We start from the raw sequence: 14,468 nt of genomic DNA, 5'->3' as shown, positions 1-14,468 counted from the left end.
AGAGAGACCCTGGTCTACAGTTCATCAAAAACTAGTGTTATTCCCAACAGTTCAGCATCACTTCGCCTCTCTCTCACTAACAAAGGAGAGAGAGAGATATCACTCCTTCCTCAGCAAGAGGGGAGAAAAACAGTCACTGTTTTGATGTTATATTCTGTCTGTACTTTTATTTTGAGTTTTTTGGACTCAAGGATCAGAGAGGGGAGGGAGAGAGAGATAGATTACCTGAGTGCAGAGGCCTCCGACAGCTGCACTCGCGGCGTCTTCATGTTCCAGCTCCCGGCAACACTTCAGTTTGCTACCCTGGCGAGAAATTGAGTCCACAGGCCGCACCCCGAAGGCACACCCGTCTTCAGGCTGCTCCTGGAGATATTGAAAATGTGGCTGAGTGGTGAGCTCCAAGAACAGGTCTACACAGTTCCTGTGCAGAACCACAGTTTGAGTGTAGCTGTAGATCACGGACCCCAGAAATATTGAAAAAATAAATAGAGACATTAGAATAATTTAAACTGTTTCGCTGATGGGCCAGGAGAAGTCACCCTCAGGTGCCATCTTTAGCTTTGCACTCCCCCCATGATCTTTGTAGGATTCCTTGCAAAAACCCTGCTTGTTGAAGATACAGAAATATGAAGATCAGTTTTTGAATTGTGATTTTCATTAATGTGGAGGAAAGATGCATATGTCCTGGCCCGTGTCATAGGCCTCTGCCAGCCCTAACTTCCACCTTTCTCTCATTATCATCCCATCCCAGGGCACTTTTGATCATTAAATTTGCAAAAAACATAAACCATTGCCTTAGAAACCTGGGATTCTCAAAGTATGACATAATCCTGGACAATTCCACCCACCGTTTGAAATACATGTTCTCTTTGCCCAGCAAACTGTAGTCTGCAGTGTGTGTTATCTTTCACATCCTTGTGGTATTTTCATAAAGCCTTTTTTTACAATCTCTTGACTCTATAGTTTCCATTACACTAGAAACAAACGCAGCAGAGCCAAAGAACCATCATCTCAAAATCACACCGCATACTGAGTTAAACATCATGGCCGTTTCTTCATGCACACCGTCTGGACAGCCCACCTTTGCTCCAAGCACTCCAGCAGCCTGGAGAACAGCCCACAAGCTATTTCCAGAAAATGATTAAAGACCGGAAATTAATGTTGGCCTTGTCATTCCCAGAAGTTAACAGAAGAAGAAGAAAGCCCTCAGCTCTGAGTGGAGTCATCGGGACGCCGTCATGACGGTGTTTTTTTAGCAGCCTTTCTTATTTGTACAAGGCCGAGTTGCTAGCTCGACGCTCAGCTCAGCACGGATGGAAAGTGTGCAAGGGAGCCGGATGGAGTCGAACTTGGGAGCCTTCGCTCCGAAGTCCGGCACTGAAGAAATAGTTATGCAGGTTTGATCATGAAATGCGAGCACTATTGAAATACACAGTGCCTCATACAATCTTCCAGAAGAAACACACCTCCTTTTCATGGTTTTTCAAGTACTTCAAACACATTAATGTAATGCCTCCTTAGAAACGAATATCAATGTCAGAAAACAAGAGAATGCTCACAGTAGTAATACAAGTGTGAGATGGAGGATTGCCAACATATTGAATTCATCTCAGAATTCCACAATAGAACAAGGCCCGATTCTCTCTGGACCACACAATAAAGAAAGCAAATCAGAATTATAATAAAAGGCTCTTTTTCTAGTGAGATAGGGGGAGATATTCGAACCTTGATGCTGGTTAAAGACGACGTATGTGGTTCATCCTACTGCATCAGGAGTATAGACAGTCCCTGTGTAACATAAGGGTTCTGTTTCTGTAAAGTGTCCACAAGCTGATTTCTCCAGAAGTCAGAAACATTCATTTACTATAGTATTGCCCTACATGCAGACCATTCAGTCATTCAGCCTAGATTCTGTACAACTATTCCATCAAGGCTGCTTTATTATCCTTTTCAACCCCATTCTCCTTTTGTCTCCCCATTAAACTTTGACACCCTAACTAATCAAGAACTGCTTTAAAACTACCCAGTGACTAGGCCTCCACAACCTTCTGCGGCAACGAATTCCACAGATTCACTACCCTCTAGCTAAATAGATTCCTCCTCATCTCCGTTCTTCTTTTCTGAGGCTGTGCCCTCTGGTCCTAGATAGGAAACATCACTGCACATCCATTCTATTTAGGTCCTTCAGTACTTATGATTTTTTTCATTTCATGTAATAATTACCCTAACACTGCCCATAATTAAGCTAATGGAAATATAAAGATAATGGAAAACCAGTCATTAATGAATACCATGAAAAAAGTATCATTATTAGCTTCAAAATGCTTTAAAATATATGGGAGGACTTGCATAAAGTCAGATTCCCATAAGTTATGTCATTCTAACCCAGGGAGGCCAGTGACCGTAATTTGTGAAACTCCAACAACACGTAAGAATCTGACAACATCGCAGAACAAAGCAGCTCACTTGACTAACACTGTATTTATCTGCTGCATGGAGCTTCAGTGTATCAGGCAATGTTTACAACTCAAAGGATTAGGGCAACTGATGATTCAGAACACTTTTTTAAAAGTCCTTCTTCAAATCATAAACCACCCTGACTTGAAATTTATATGTCTTTCCTCTTCATCCTTGAGTCAAAATCCCTACTGCGACTATACAGTGGAAGCAAGTACAACCTCGACAAGGACTTTAACATTTCAAGATGGCAGCCTCAAACCACCTCCTCAGTAGAAATGGAGGTAATAAACAGAGGGTCTTCTGCCTTGAAAGCTTTCTTGTTTCCACTCCACATATGCAACCTGACCTGCTGTGTGTTTTCAGCGTGTTCTGTTTTTAGTTCAGATTTCCACCATCTGTACCTTTTTGATATTCAATAACCTCTGACCTTGTCAAGGGTACTCATACACTGAGAATGAATTTAAAAATCAAAGTAACTGGGCTGAGAGAGAAGTGTACTCTCATAGATAAATCACTGCACTGCAATACCAGTCTGTAGTTTATGATATAGAACATAGAACAATACAGCACAGTACAGGCCCTTCGGCCCACAATGTTCTGCTGACCCTTAAACACTGCCTCCCATATAACTCTCCCACATTAAATTCCTCCATATACCTGTCTAGTAGTCTCTTAAGTTTCACTAGTGTATTTGCCTCCACCACTGACTCAGGCAGTGCATTCCACGCACCAACCACTCTCTGCTTAAAAACCCATCCTCTACTATCCCCCTTGAACTTCCCACCCCTTACCTTAAAGCCATATCCTCTTGTATTGAGCAGCGGTGCCCTGCGGAACAGGCGCTGGCTATCCACTCTATCTATTCCTCTTATTATCTTGTACACCTCTATCATGTCTCCTCTCATCCTCCTTCTCTCCAAAGAGTAAAGCCCTGCTCCCTTAATCTCTGATCATAATGCATATTCTCTAAACCAGGCATACTCTCTAAGCCATCTGAGCTCCTAATGTGATAATTCCCATCCAGATATTGTAATGGAGTTGTACAGCTCCCTTGGCCCACCATCACGCCTATTTTTTCCATTCCCATATGGCTGCATTAATTCTATATCTTTCAAAGCCCTGGTCATTGAAGTACCTCTTCAGATTTCTTCTATGTGTTGTTACTGTTCCTGCTTGGAACACCTCCTCTGGTGTGAAATATTTACCCTTCAAACTATCATTACCACGAGGACCCTTACATTGGGAAACAGACATTGTCCATCCACCCTCCCTATCAATGCCGCTCATAATTTTATACCTCTCTATCATGTCACTTCTAGGCGTTCTATAACAGTTTGACTCTGTAGATGCATTGGAAAATAAACTACATCAATCAATATTACTGGCAGTATTTGTGATATAGCTATCATCTAGTTTGTCAATTAAAGATTGAAGATTCAGAATTTAGGATTCAAAGAATTTACTGTGAAAGTGTTGAATGCTTGTTTTTCAGGTGTATGACCATGAATTGAAAGTTAGTGTTGAGTGACAAAGTGAAAATCTGTTCTATTTCCCAACTCTATGGATCACATATGAAATAAATATTGGTGTACCAATCTAATCTTTCTGTATGTGGTTGTCTTGTACAAGTTGTCCCCGAATGATATTGAGTGAGAACTTTAAAAAAAAAATTTTGATTCTAATTTAAACCTTAGATGAGTGGCCAGGTTAGAAATACCCATGTGGGACAACAAGTAATCTGCTTCGGAAACCCAGAAGATGGTGCAGCAATGATGAGAAAATACACAGATGCTGGAAATCCAAAGCAACACACACAAAATGCTGGAGGAGCTCAGCAGGCCAGGCAGCATCCATGGAAAAGAGTAAAGAGTTGATGTTTTGGGCCAAGATTCTTCATCAGGACTGGAAAAAAGATGCTAAGTTAGAGCAAGAAGGTTAGAGCCAGATTGAGCAGCATCTGTAAGAGGAAAAGAAGTGTCCACAATTTGGATCAAAACCCGACATCAGGATTGTCCCCATCATCACATCACCCCTCCACCCCATTGCCTCATCCTCACTACAGAAGCTCAGTCTTTTAAAAAAAAGTAATTCTTCTACCACAGAAACTGCTGAGCTCATTCAGTTCCCCCAGAAGATCATTTGTTGCTTCAGATTCCATCATCTAGAGTCTCCATCACACTTTGAAGTGGCTCCCACTGCTGGATTTGTCTCCTTTAAGATAAAATATTAATCCTCAACACCAACATCATCTGGTGTTTTTAATAAGTGAATGTGGAATGACCTTAAAAGAGTATGAACATTATTCCTGTTGTTCTGGTGAATATTTGTCTATGAACCAGCATGGTCACGGGGATAATGTACAAACCCCTTCCAGGCTGTTCTGATTGAACCTGGGTCAATCATTAAAGCGTTAACTTAACCGCCGCCCGACCATGCTGCCCTAATCTCACAGCTTCTTCCATGAAGGAGGACAAAGGCAGCAGGTGCATGGGAACACCACCACCTCCAGGTTTCACCTTAGGCTGATTTGGACCCCATTCCTCCATTGACTCTTGGTTTAAATATTAGATTTTCCGCTTCAACAACACAATGGGGATAATTTCCTCAGAGAGATTGCAGCAGTTCAAGATGTTGCAGAACTACCAGATCAAGGAGAAATGCCGTCCTTGTCAGTAACACAGATCCCAAAGATCATAGGATCAGGCCCTTTGTCCGTGCCAACCACAATATCTCTCTCCGCCAATCCCATTTGCCCACATTAGGCTTGTACCCCTCTGCAACCTTCCTATTAAAATGCTTTTTAAATATTATAATTGTATCTGCCTCCACCATCTTCTCTGGCAGCTCATTCTAGGTATTCACCACCATCTGTGAAAGCAACCACCTCAGGTTTCTACCTTCTCTCCTTAACTCTGTACCTTCTTGTCCTAGACTCCTCTGCCTTGGGAGAAAGACATTGACTACCTATCCCATTTCTGCCTTAAATAGATTAAAACTAAAATCTATTTGTGAAATTAGGTTTCAGTTTGCCTGTAGGCAATGCAATAAATGCTAAAATCCTTCCCGATGGTAACAATGAGAACAAGGCATGTCCTGGGTGGTAAGGGTCCTTAATGACGGACACTGTCTTCCAAAGACACCGCTCCTTGAAGATTTCTTGGATACTACAGGGGCTAGTACCCATGATGGATCTGACTAATCATACAAGTTTCTGCAACTTACTTCGACCTTGTGCAGTAGCTGCACCATACCCAACAGTGATGTGGCTCTCCAGAGTACATTCGTCGAGTTTTTAAGCGTTTTAGTGGACAAATCTATTCTCCTCAAACTCCAAATGAAACATAGCCACTGTCTTCGCAGCAGGCCAGACAGCATCTCTAGGAAGAGGTACAGTCGACGTTTCAGGCCGAGACCCAGTCCTGACGAAGGGTCTCGGCCTGAAACGTCGACTGTACTTCTTCCTAGAGATGCTGCCTGGCCTGCTGCATTCACCAGCAACTTTGATGTGTGTTGCTTGAATTTCCAGCATCTGCAGAATTCCTGTTGATAGCCACTGTCTTGCCTTCTTTATAGCTGCATCAATATGTTGCATTCATGTTAGGTCCTCAGAGATCTTGACACCCAGGAACTTGAAATTGCTCATTCTCTCCACTTCTGATCCCTCTATGAGGACTGGTGTGTTCTTTTGTCTCATCCTTTCTGAAGTCCACAATCAGCCCTTTGGTCTTGCTGATGTTAAGTGCAAGATTTTTATTGTGACACCATACAACTAGCTGGTACATCTTACCCCTATATGCCCTACCATCACACCATCTGAAATTCTGCCAACGATGGTTATATCATCAGCAAATTTATAGATGAATTTGAGCTATGCCTAGGCACACAATCATGGGTGTAGGGAGAGTAGAGCAGTGGGCTCAGCATACTTCATGTATATTAATGACTTGGGCAAGGATGTGGAGAAGCAATTTCCAAATTTGCAGATGGTACAGAATCTCTTGTGTAGAATCCTAGAAAACTGCAAGAGCAATAGAAAAGGACAGGTTGGTGAAACAGACTGACACAAAGCTGATGAAATTTAATGCAGAAGAGTGTGAAAAGTTATATTTCAGGAAGAAGAATACAGAGAGTCAACACGTATCTGAGGGCTCAACACTATTCAGAAACAGAAAGATTTCTGTACCAATTTAGTAACATTCATGTAGGAGCCATATATCTAATTTTCTGTCAGTATTGTACTTTTTGTTGTGCGTTTATTATGTGCAATTTGTCATGTGGGTTAGGCTGTGGTAGAAGTGAAGAATATAGTTACATACTCATTCTTTGTCTTTAGTTCAGTTTTTGCCTGGTTAGAGTAGGGAGTAAATCAGGGAAGTTATATTTTTTTGTTGATCATTTAAGAATGCTTGGCTTAGCTACCGTTGAAGTACGTTTTAATACTGTATGCGCTTAGACTCTGTTATAGCGATAGTTTTAATTTCTTCAGTTCTATCGTTACAAGTGTAACACGCTGGAAAAGGTTTCACTGCTAATGTAATGGCTTTTCTGTAGCAGCAGTGTTTGGGTTATGGCTAGAGATAATGGGGGCTTTGGAATGGGCGCCATCCAATGAAGGGACTGTTTATTTCTTGTGTGCCTGAGACCGAGGTGATCTGGGTCTTTTGTTCAGCGGAAGATGAAGAGAGAAGATCCCAGAAAGGAGAGGTCGTAGACACCAGGACGGAGTGGACTTGGAGTGGGGCCAGGAGTTGACAAAGCCTGGGGAAATCGATGGAGGACCAACAGAAGGGAAACCATGAGCTCCAACTAGTGCACATTAGACTGTTTCATTAAAATGGACCCTTTTCTTTACTAACTCTTTAGTCAAATTAAGAATTATAAAGCTAAATTGACTAATTGCATATGGTCCACTGTCTGCTATTTTGTGGTACTGATTTGTAACGGAGGAACAGAACGCTTGGGACCTTGGAAATCAGCAAGAAGAACAGTGGAGTCAAGATATTGAACATCTGGTCCACAGTTACAACTATACCCGGAATGAAGCTACTGGGTACTTGCTATACTATCTGATGTTTGGGCACGAGGCGCAAGGGACGAAGAGTGGGAGAGTGTTCCTGCTCTGGGGGAGAAAGCCATGTGCCAGTTTGCCATCATGGTGAAGGCAGAGGGAAGACAAGGGCAGGATCAAGCAGTAGATCAATTGGGAATGACGCCATTCCACAAGTTTACTGTAACCTGACTGCTCTGCAGACAAACCAGTTACCGGAATTGAGTCCTGGGGAAGTGGCAGCTGCTCAGCGAGATGACCCGGGCATTGGTACCGTTTGGTCAGCGGTCAAAAACAGAGACATGGCCCAAGCAGAGAAGCTGAAATGTGCTGCAGTGCCCCCATTTCCTGTCAATAGAGTCAGATGGCAGCAACACGGTGAATGTCTTAGTCATCATGGATCACGACACCAGATATGCGCAGGTTTTCCCTACCACGGACCAGAGGGCATCCACGGTGGACAACATGTTATGGGAGAAGTATTTCATTTATTACGGCCTCCCCAGGCCGATACATAGTGATCAGGGACTGGATTTCGAGAGCAGGCTCATACAGGAGCATGCTCAGAGTCCAGAAGTCAAGGACTACTCCTTATCACCCACAGGGCAATCCCCAGCCAGGGAGGTTTAAGTGGACCTTGCTAGACATGCTCGGATCCTTGGAAACCATCAAGAAGAACAAGTAGAGTCACATATTGGACATCAGGTCCTCTGCTACAACTGTACACGGAATGAAGCTACCGGGTACTCGCCATATTATCTGATGTTTGGGTGCGAGGCGAGGTTGTCTAATGACCTTTGTTTTGGGACTGGTGAGGAAGACCTACCACTGAAGATTTATCTGAAGTATGTGTCTGATATGAGAAGGGAGCTGAAAAGGGCTTATGAATTAGCTGAGGTCGTGGCTGCCAAGCAGAATCAAGGAAATAAGAGGAGGTATGATCAAAAGCTTAGGTTCTCTGAACTCATGCCAAGAGACTGAGTCCTTGTAAGGAACTTGGGGCTACCTGGGAAGCATAAGTTGTCTGACCTCTGGGTGGTTACGCCCTATGTGGTGGAGATGCCAAATGTACCAGTTTTCTGGGTGAAACCAGAGGATGGGAATAGGCCTGTCAAGATTCTACATTGGAACCACCTTCTGCCTCTGGGACAAGATGTGTGGGTTGACCCAGAGCCTGACCTGGAGTCTACACCTATTAAGAGGACTTTGCGGTGATGCAAGGCAACTGACGGACCAACAGCAGGAGAGATTAGACCAGCCCCCAACCCTGAGTGGGATACTGATTCAGAGGATGAGGAAATGGGCTTGTGGTATATGCTGCCTTTTGCTAACTGCTCCGTGATTGAGGAAGAGATTCCGAACCCTTCTCACACTGAGTCAGGTGAAATCAGCGGGGGGGGGGGGTGCTATCTGTTAGCAGCTTGGGTTTCAGCAGGACCCTGCAAGGGATGAAGCAGGGCTCAGCCAAGGGACAGAGGGGTCTGAGTTGCAGGAGGGCACGAGTGAAGGACTGGGGGAAGCCTCACCAGGTAGCCCAGAAGTATCCCAAGTAGTGTTGGAACCTGAAAAAGTAGATGAGGGGGTATGGAGGTCTCAACGAATCAGGAGACCACTGGATAGGCTGGCCTATGTTGCACCGGGGGAACAGAGTGTGGCCCCTACCATTTTGGGGAGCTATGTCACTGCCTTTTACACCTGGGTTGGACTTTGTGCTTTGCATGGAGGGTTGGCAAATTATCTCAATGTCATGAGGACATGACTAAATTTGGTGAGGGGAGAGTGTAACTCTCTGGGAAAGGCTTCACTGGTAACGTATGGTTTTTTTCTGTAGCAGCAGAGTTTGGGTTATGGTTAGAGATAACGGGGGCTTTGGAATGTGCGCTGTCCAATGAAGGGAATGTTTTTTTCTTGTTGTGTGCCTGAGACAGAGGTGATCTGGGTCTCTTGTTTGGCGGAAGATGGAGAGAGAAGATGCCAGAACAGAGGTTGTAGGCACCAGGACTTGGAGTGAGGCCGGGAGTTGATGAAGCCCAGGGAAATCGATGGAGAACCAGTGGAAGGGAAACTGTGAGCTCCAACTAGTGCACATTAGACTGTTTCATAAAATGAGCCCCTTTCTTTTTGTTTTTCTTTACTAACCCTTTAGTCAAATTAATGATAAAGCTAACTCATTTAATTGCATATGGTGTACTGTTTGTTATTTCATGGTACTGATTTGTAATGGGAACAGATCACACAGCATTCACACAAACAAGAGGTTGTGCACCTCAGATTTCACAATTTGGTGGGGCCAGAGATTGTCTTCCCTAGACTAACGCCGCCAGCCAAACCAGAGGGTTACACAAAACTCAAACAACAGGAATTCTGCAGATGCTGGAAATTCAAGCAACACACATCAAAGCTGCTGGTGAACGCAGCAGGCCAGGCAGCATCCGTAGGAAGAGGTGCAGTCGACGTTTCAGGCCGAGACCCTTCGTCAGGACTAACTGAAGGAAGAGTGAGTAAGGGATTTGAAAGTTGGAGGGGGAGGGGAGGGGGCTATGGGCACCCGTATGGGTCCTGGCTATGCCTGCCTTTTTGTTGGGTAGCGGAATTAGTCCTTATTCTTAATAATTTCTCCTTTGGCTCCTCCCACTTCCTCCAAACTAAAGGTGTAGCTATGGGCACCCGTATGGGTCCTAGCTATGCCTGCCTTTTTGTTGGGTAGCGGAATTAGTCCTTATTCTTAATAATTTCTCCTTTGGCTCCTCCCACTTCCTCCAAACTAAAGGTGTAGCTATGGGCACCCGTATGGGTCCTAGCTATGCCTGCCTTTTTGTTGGCTTTGTGGAACAATCTATGTTCCGTGCCTATTCTGGTATCTGTCCCCCACTTTTCCTTCGCTACATCGACAACTGCATTGGCGCTGCTTCCTGCATGCATGCAGAACTCGTTGACTTTACTAACTTTGCCTCCAACTTTCACCCTGCCCTCAAGTTTACCTGGTCCATTTCTGACACCTCCCTCCCCTTTCTAGATCTTTCTGTCTCTGTCTCTGGAGACAGCTTATCCACTGATGTCTACTATAAGTCTACTGACTCTCACAGCTATCTGGACTATTCCTCTTCTCACCCTGTCTCTTGCAAAAACGCCATCCCCTTCTCGCAATTCCTCCGTCTCCGCCACATCTGCTCTCAGGATAAGGCTTTTCATTCTAGGACGAGGGAGATGTCTTCATTTTTTAAAGAAAAGGGCTTCCCTTCCTCCACTATCAACTCTGCTCTTAAACGCATCTCCCCCATTTCAAGTACATCTGCTCTCACTCCATCCTCCCACCACCCCACTAGGAATAGGGTTCCCCTGGTCCTCACCTACCACCCCACCAGCCTCCGGGTCCAACATATTATTCTCCGTAACTTCCGCCACCTCCAATGGGATCCCACCACTAAGCACATCTTTCCCTCCCCCCCCCTCTGCATTCCGCAGGGATCGCTCCCTCAACAACTCCCTTGTCCATCCCTCCCCACTGATCTCCCTCCTGGCACTTATCTGTGTAAGCGGAACAAGTGCTACACATGCCCTTACACTTCCTCCCTTACCACCATTCAGGGCCCAAACAGTCCTTCCAGGTGAGGCAACACTTCACCTGTGAGTTGACTGGGGTGATATACTGCGTCCGGTGTTCCCGATGTGGCCTTTTGTATATTGGCGAGACCCGACGCAGACTAGGAGACCGCTTTGCTGAACATCAGCGCTTTGTCCGCCAGAGAAAGCAGGATCTCCCAGTGGCCACACATTTTAATTCCACATCCCATTCCCATTCTGACATGTCTATCCACGGTCTCCTCTACTGTAAAGATGAAGCCACACTCAGGTTGGAGGAACAACACCTTAAATTCCGTCTGGGTAGCCTCCAACCTGATGGCATGAACATCGACTTCTCTAACTTCCACTAAGGCCCCACCTCCCCCTCGTACCCCATCTGTTACTCATTTTTATGCACACATTCTTTCTCTCACTCTCCTTTTTCTCCCTCTGTCCCTCTGAATATACCTCTTGCCCATCCTCTGGGTCCCCCCCCCCCCCGTCTTTCTTCCCGGACCTCCTGTCCCATGATCCTCTCGTATCCCCTTTTGCCTATCACCTGTCCAGCTCTTGGCTCTATCCCTCCCCCTCCTGTGTTCTCCTATCATTTTGGATCTCCCCCTCCCCCTCCAACTTTCAAATCCCTTACTCACTCTTCCTTCAGTTAGTCCTGACGAAGGGTCTCGGCCTGAAACGTCAACTGCACCTCTTCCTACAGATGCTGCTTGGCCTGCTGCATTCACCAGCAACTTTGATGTGTGTTGGTTACACAAAACTATTTGTCTTTGCTGGTTTCTTAATAAACAATTGAACATACTTTTTCCCGACTTAGATCTTCGTTAGTGGAATGCATCATACAGTGTGATCCCCACCCCCATGCTCAGTCTCTGAGCAGTTTTGGTTTGTTTTTAAAGTCACCGCTGCAATTGAATTTAAAGCACAACTACAAGTCCTCCCCAGCTTATGAATGTCCAACTTATGCACAGCCTGTACATACAAATAAAGACCTGGGATGGATTTCCATCTGCTGTGGGGCCGCAGGTGTCTCCTGCCATGTGGGAATGTGCTTCAGAGCGACATTTCCAATTTGGGATTGTGCTGGATACAAAGTCCACAGCAACGCAACCCTGTCGATATCTGGGAGAGGCCCTGCATTGGTCAGAATGCCAACTGGATCATCATCATCATGTTATCAAAAGGTTCTTCAGAAGTCAAGAATGAGGCAAAAAACCTGTTGGCTTTGGTGGTTTGTAAGTGTTACAATAAAAATGAAGAACGGAAAAAGGAAAAGAACACAGAAGTCATGGTTGTCTTGTATTAAATACTAGCTCAAACTAGGTAACAGACATTGCAGTGGTAAGAATCACCTATCAAATTGACAGATTCAGTGGTGTGACACCAACCCTTGCATATTGGTGATTATATAGAAATACAAACAAGCATAGGCAAAGTTAAACTATGTGAAAAATAACAATTTTATACTCAACAATACCAAGGACAGGGAGAGCATGCTCTTGTTTCACACAGGTATCATAGAACTTTTTCCATCCCCCGAGAACAGGCCTGGCCCGGCTTTATGAACATAGGGAGAAGAGAAGGCAAGGCTTGAAACTGTCTTGCCACCTAATGATTGACTGCTCTACAACTTTAGTTTACATTTGTGTTTTCCCCATTATCCCTGAATGTCTTTAAATAAGGAACTTCTATCCATCTCAGATTCAAAATCAACAATTTTAAATCAACCTTTTTTCCTGAAAAATAATCAAAATTTCCACTACATTTAATGCACAGATATGTTTTTTTTTATTCTGAAAGGAATGGCTCTAATTAAAGTTTTTTTAAAAAATTACATTCCTTGCTACAGGGCTCATCAGCCAGGGTAACTGGTACAAGCTGACATTGAAGCCAAATGAGATGGACCTCCCTGCCAACACACAGTTGCTGACACATTTCTTGCACAATAGTCCTATATGCTCCTGCTACTAAGCTCCATCTTTCACTTCCTCTGGCAACATTTTGGAATGAAGTATCCATTAGGGATCATGTACTGTACTGTGAGCCAAATGCTTTCCCACAATCATGCAACATGAAAAAGAACTTAATAACCAATAATGAGACTGTATGAGCCAAATAAAAATGGCTGGGTGATCTATCTTCTCCAGGGGAGTCTGAGGAACCTACTTCAGTTTAGGTAAGTAATTTATCTAACTTTCCTTTGTTACAGATTGCATCCTCTCTTCTTGCTACCCATACCCTTAATATTCCTCCCAACCTCCAGTCACAGCTTAACATCCCATCGCAAGTTCCCTGTCCGTCTGCCCAACATCCACCAGTTGTCTACTCCAATACCTAGCTCTAATAAGAGACACGAATTTCCAGCATCTGCCCACACCCCACCAGCTGCAGGACATCTACTCCAACCATTCCCTCACAGACACTTTGTGCTTACCTATCTGCCCCCTAATCCAATTGATGTTCTACTACCGATTGACAATCCACTCTGCAAATCAGTTCCTCCAAAGGACCCACAACAGCAAGAGATTACAGTGTAAACTCTACCCTGTGCATCTTTAGGCTAGCGCGTGGGACCGGTATGATTACCAGTCATCCTTTTGCTAAAACCGCATGCACCAGAAGCCAAATGTGGATTAGGTACGTCTGGCCCAAATTTCAAAGCTCATTTATGATGTGGGGCATGTGACCTGGGAGAGAAATACTAAGAAATCGAGTCCGAAGTGCATTGATAACTATTTTCTAAAGTGGCATGGACAATTAACTATACTGAAAGATGCCATATAAATGCACCTGATTGTGTTTAATGCCCGTGAATCTGTGAATTCTCAGGGTGCGACAGTACAGAGTAAAATTATAGAAGGAGGGCAGAATAAATAATAAACCATCTCTGCATGTGGAAATTAAAAAAACAAGCAGCAGATGTTGGCATCTGGATCACAAATATCTGCTGAAGGAACTCAACGGGTCAGGCAGAACCTGAGGAAGAAAATAGACAGTTGATGCCATTAAAGTGGAGAAGGTGCAAATGTAACTTACAAGAATGACAATAGGACTGCAGGGCTTGAGTTCAGAGTGCCTATAAAAGGTATTCACCCCCACTTGGAAGTTTTCCTGTTTTATTGTTTTACAACATTGAATTACAGTGGATTTAATTTGGTTTTTTTTTGACAATGATCAACAGAAAAAAAAGACTCTTTCATCTCAAAGTGAAAACAGCTCTCTACAAAGTAATCTATATTAATTACAAATATAAAACACAAAATAATTGATTGCATAATTATTCTGTCCTTTAATATGACACTCCAAATCATGGCTGGTGCAGCCAATTGGTTTCAGAAGTCACATAATTAGATAAATGGAGATCACCTGTGTGCAGTCAAGG

Source organism: Mobula birostris, chromosome 2, assembly GCF_030028105.1.
Source record: "Mobula birostris isolate sMobBir1 chromosome 2, sMobBir1.hap1, whole genome shotgun sequence".
Taxonomy (NCBI): domain Eukaryota; kingdom Metazoa; phylum Chordata; class Chondrichthyes; order Myliobatiformes; family Myliobatidae; genus Mobula; species Mobula birostris.
The sequence above is the reverse complement of the archived record's forward strand: the minus strand, read 5'-3'. Positions refer to the sequence as shown.